This window comes from Microtus ochrogaster, unplaced genomic scaffold (assembly GCF_000317375.1).
Source record: "Microtus ochrogaster isolate Prairie Vole_2 unplaced genomic scaffold, MicOch1.0 UNK31, whole genome shotgun sequence".
In the NCBI taxonomy this organism is placed as follows: Eukaryota; Metazoa; Chordata; class Mammalia; order Rodentia; family Cricetidae; genus Microtus; species Microtus ochrogaster.
In genome coordinates, this window is record NW_004949129.1 from 2,087,164 (window position 1) to 2,093,140 (window position 5,977).

A 5,977-nucleotide genomic window follows, 5' to 3' on the forward strand; every position below is an offset into this window, starting at 1 on the left:
ACACACACACACACACACACACACACACACACACACACACACACACACGCTCCTAGTCAACCTAGAAGAGCAGCCTAGGCATGTTGTGTGTATTCCTGTGTGTGTGTGTGTATGTATGGCTGTATGTTGTATCTGTTTTGGATCGCAGTAGAATGCAGTATGTAAATGAGATGGTTATTACCGCAATGTTCATCAAGCTGAGCCGAGAAGACATTAATAGCCTGATGAATATGCATGTGAATTTGTTAATTAAGTTAATTATTCTGCTGAAAATGCATTCGTCTTCCAAGGACATTTTCCCAATGATTTTTACATGCTCTAGCCATTAGTCATGCTATATTTTATCAGGGAAATGAGTTTGCTTAAGTTGTAAAAAAAAAAAAAAAGGAAAAAGAGAGAAAAGAAAAGAAAAAAGAAAAAGGAGATAAAAATGAAAGAGGAAAATTCGTTGAAGTTGAGAGGGAAGGCATCTAAGCTGGCCTGAAGTTGAAGGCCCAGCTGGGCTTTTGAAGCCTGCCCTCGATTTTTATGGGTATCTCACTCTACAATTTTTTGTCCTTTTTTTTTTTTTTTGATGACAAACTTTTTTTTTCCAGTGCCAAATTTCCAACACATTAATTAATTGTTGTAGCCAATTAACTGTAGTTGTGCAAATGAGTTTAGCACTAATTACCATGCAGTGCCTGTAATCACATAAAAAACTTGCTGAGAGAGAGAGGAGAAAGGAGGAATGGGAAGGGAGAGGTGCCAGGGAGAGGAGGGACCTGGACTAGAGGATCCAAAGACAGGGAACAAGCAGGATTTTGAGATAGCCCAGTCAGGCAACATCCAGACTCCATGGAAGACTTCTCAGTGTCATTCAGGATGTCTGAGTCAGGAAACCTCAGTAAGGGGGTGTGGGAGCTAATCTGCGTTTTGTTAAGAACTTCTAATTACAAGACAAAAATCTTAGGATGGATAGCTCTAGCCATTCCAACAATGCAACATGGGTCCTACATATCCCTTATGCTCCCTGGTTTATGTGGGCCCTGCATACCCCTTAGAATCCCTGGTTTTGACTTCAATGTTTGTCTTTCATGCCCGAAATATTGGGTGGGCATAGGGTGCCACTGGGAAATATGCTATTCCAGATAAGCGAAAGAAGAGAGGGGAGAGGAGAGAGAGAATATCACTTTGGTTCTGAAACCGTAAGTAATTGGGGGTGGAGTGGGGATGTTATGGTTCACAGCTACTGGAAAAGGTCAAGGGAACAACGGCAAAGTCATTCACACAAGAGCCAACACCACCAGCAGGAAGTGGAAGGTGGTAGCCTTGAAGTAGATGGAGGCTCTGAGGAGCAAAACTTCCTCTCTTGTAAGCTGGCATCTTTTTGTTTGGTTTTTAGGGTTTGTTGGTGTAGCCCTGGCTGTCCTGAATCTTGCTCTGTAGACCAAACTGGCCTCTAACTGCCTGCTTCTGCCTCCTAAGCGCTGGGACTAAAGAAATGCGCTCCCCCTGCTAGGTTGCAAGTTGGCATCTTTACTGTCTATCATAGATTTCCACTTATCTTCAACCTGTGTCTATGGCTGAGGAGCAGATGATTTCTCTAGCTTCTCTGGACCTAGATATCCATGATATTGGGAAAAAAGCACAGGGGTAAAGTTAAGACTATGAAATGGACTGGCAGTCTCTCTCCACAGTGCTCACGGAAAGAGTATGTGTGTGTGTGTCTAAAGGAACTGTAGTCCCCTTGTCATTAAAAACAACAAGTGGGGCAGTAGTGGCACACGCCTTTAATGTCAGCACTCGGGAGGCAGAGCCAGGAGAATCTCAGTGAGTTCGAGGGTAGCCTGGTCTACAGAGCAAGTTCCAAGACAGCCAAGGCTACACTGAGAAACCCTATCTCGCAAAACAAAACAACACAACAAAAAAAGCACCAACGACGTGCTTTACCCCTCTGGAATAGAGCTCACTCGCTATGGACCTCCAGCTCCTCTGACCTGAGATACATTCAACTCCATTTCCAAGGAAGATCTTTGATATGCATTCAAAAGCCAGATCCTCCTTTCCCATTTCAGGTGTCAGGTCAGTAAGGACATTGCTCAAGGGCTACATTCATATCAGCCTCTGCTAAAGGGGAAATCACATCAGGGGTATACACCATAGCATCTTCACTTTTCAGTACAGCTGCTCTGAGTCTATGAACCAATGTTGTCCCAAAAATATCCTCGCCTCCAGCATCTCTCTCTGCCAGTACTGCCCATACTCTTCCCAGAAACCTTAGCTAAATGTAGAGGCCTCCAGTCTGACAATGTCTGATGTGGTAGAAAGGGCTCAGTTATCTTGGAATCCAAGTTCTTCTTTGCCACTTAACAGCAAGTGATCTTGGGAAAATGACTTACTATGAGCTTCAAATATCCTCATTTACAAAATGGAGATAATAATGCCATGACCAAAGGGTCAAGAAGTTTAATAATTGTGACTATAAAACATTTAAGAAACGGGCTATTTAACTCATTGCTAGTGAATACAAAATGAGAAAACTTTATTGATCAGCAAAACTTTGTAATGTTAAAAATGTTTATGTTTACTGAGCACAGTGGTGTATACCTTTGATTCCAGTAATAGGGAAGCAGTGGCAGCCATGAGCCAGCCTGTTCTACATAGCAAGTTCCAGGCCAGCCAAATCTACACAGTGAGTGAGACCCTGTCTCAAAAGAAAAAAAATAATTATGTTCTAGATCCATATTTATCACCATGCACAAAACTCAAGTCCAAATGGATCAAAGACCTCAACAAAAAGCCAGCCACACTGAACCTCATAGAAGAGAAAGTGGGAAGTACACTTGAACGCATTGGAAGAGAAAGTGGGAAGTACACTTGAACGCATTGGCACAGGGAACCACTTCCTAAATAGAACCCCAGCAGCACAGACACTGAGAGAAACAATTAATAAATGGGACCTCCTGAAACTGAAAAGCTTCTGTAAAGCAAAGGACAGAGTCAACAAGACAAAACAACAGCCTACAAAATGGGAAAAGATCTTCACCAACCCCACATTAGACAGAGGGCTGATCTCCAAAATATACAAAAAACTCAAAAAATTGGACACCAAAAGAACAAATAATCCAATAAAAAAATGGAGAACAGACCTAAACAGAGAACGTTCAACAGAGGAATTTTAAATGGCTGAAATATACTTTAGGAAATGCTCAACATCCTTAGTCAACAGAAAAATGCAAATCCAAACAACTCTGAGATTCCATCTTACACCTGTAAGAATGAACAAGATCAAAAACACTGATGACAACTTATGCTAGAGAGGTTGTGGAATAAAGGGAACACTCCTGCATTGCTGGTAGGAGTGCAAGCTGGTACAGCTCCTTTGGACGCCAGTGTGTCGATTTCTCAGAAAATTAGGAAACAACCTTCCGCCGGGTGGTGGTGTCGCACGCCTTTAATCCCAACACTCGGGAGGCAGAGGCAGGCTGATCTCTGAGTTCGAGACCAGCCTGGTCTACAAGAGCTAGTTCCAGGACAGGCTCCAAAACCACAGAGAAACCCTGTCTCGAAAAATCAAAACAAAACAAAACAAAAAAAAAAAACAACAAAAAAACAAAAAGAAACAACCTTCCTCAAGACCCAGTAATACCACTTTGTATATATACAAAGGATGCTCAATCGTGCCACAAGGACATGTGCTCAACTATGTTCATAGCAGTATTGTTTGTCATAGCCAGAACATGGAAACAACCTAAATGCCCCTTGACTGAAGAATGGATAAGGAAAATGTGGTACATTTACACAATGGAGTACTACACAGCAGAGAAAATAACAACATCTTGAATTTTAAAGACAAATCGATGGAGCTAGAAAACATTATTTTGAGTGAGGTAACCCACACCTAGAAAGACAATTATCACATGTACTCACTCATAAATGGTTTTAAAACATAAAGCAAAGAAAACCAGCTTACAAATCACAATCCCAGAGAACCTAGACAACAATGAGGCCCCTGAGACATACATAGATCTAATCTACATGGGAAAAAGACAAGATCTCCTGAGTAAACTGGGAGCATGGGGACCTTGGAAGAGGGTTGAAGGGGAAGGAAGAGACAGGGAGGGGAGTAGAGAAAATGTAGAGCTTAATAAAAATCAATAAAATTAAAAAATAAAATATAGATAAATGTGTCATAATAAAGTAATAAACATATCCTAAAAATAATTATGTTCACAGAAAAACCTGGAGACAATGTTCAAGGAACTTATTTGTAGCCCAAAAAGCAGAATTAGCTCAGTTGTCCATCAACAGATGAATGGCTAAATCAATGGTATAAACTATGTGTGGAGCTGTACACTTGTAATCCCAGAACTAGGAAGTCCAGCATCATCCCTGGCTATATAGGAAGTTCAAGGCCAGTATGGGATATATAAGACCCTGTCTCAAAAACAGAATAGGCTAGGCTAGAACATAATAAAGTGGTGGTGATCTATCTATACCATGGACTAAAAAAAAAAGAATAAAGCACTGTTATATACAAAAATTTGGATGGGTCTCCAGGAATTATACTGCATGAAAAAAGCTAATCCTAAAATGTTACAGATTGATTGCACCTTTGAAGTGGTAAAGTTTTAGAAGAGGGAAGGTTAACGGCACCAAGAATTAAGACATGGGTAGATGGCTGGCCTGATGATTCAGTAGATAAAGGTTCTTGCTGACTATGTAAATTTACGATCTAGGGTCGAACCCTGGAAATGAGAGAATTGACTCCATATTATGTACACATAATGGGGGTGGGAATGGGTGTGATCTTAAACACATGGGATTCTGTGATGTAACTACAAATCATTCTTTCTCACTCTTTCCCTTCCTTTCTGTGGGTACTGGAGACTGAACTCAGAGCCTTGGGAAAGCTAGGCAAGCTGGGGAAGGGCCTCTACCACCAAGCTACACTCCAGCTCCTCTGCTCAGCAGTTTCACTGTAGAGGTGGATATATAAATGGAACACATAAAACTGTATAGCACTTATTCACTCACATGCATATGCTTAGTAAAACTACAACTATCTTGGGGCCAGTGAGATAGGTCAGCAAGTCAAGTCTCCTTGTCACCAAGTCTGACAACCTGAGTTCCATCACCAGGACCCACATGGTAGGAGAAAAATCAACTTCCATAGGTAGTTCTCTGACCTCCATATGCATGATGCATACGCCACCCCCAAGACACACACAGATAATTGAAAACACAAAATATTTACAAGATTAATGGACTGTGCCAATATTATCGATACATTTTATTAGTTTTGCAAAGTGATACCATTCAGGGGCCTCCTGTTTTTGTGTGTATATGTGTAATATAGACACAAAATATGTGTGGGTACATGTGTGATTATGCATGCAGATCCTAGAGGTTGAGGCATCTTCCTCTATCACTCTTCACCTTATTTTTTGGACGCAGGATCTCTCACTGAACCAGAGTCACCAACTGGTCAGGATGGCTGGTAAACTCTGGAGACCCACCTGTTTCCACCCTACCCCAATACTGGGTTACAAATGTGTTTGTGGGGGATCTGAACTCAGGCCCTCATGCTTATGTGGCAGACATATTTACTCAATGAACCATCTTCCCAACTTTTTTCCCCTCTGGACAGAGTCTTAGTATGTGGTTATGACTAACCTAGAACTATGCACATCAGACTGACCTTAAACTCACAAAATCCTCCTGAGCACTGTGATTAAAGGGGTATACCATCAAACCTAGCCCGTTTTGTTTTTCATAATGGCACAGTCTCAGTTTAACCTTGGCTGATCTGAAATTCATTCTGTAGGCCAAGTTGGTTTTAAATTTAAGCTATTCTCCTGCTTCAGCCTCTTGAATGCTGGGATTACAGGCACCAACCACTATTTTCTTCTTCTTCTTCTTCTTCTTCTTCTTCTTCTTCTTCTTCTTCTTCTTCTTCTTCTTCTTCTTCTTCTTCTTCTTCTTCTTCTTCTTC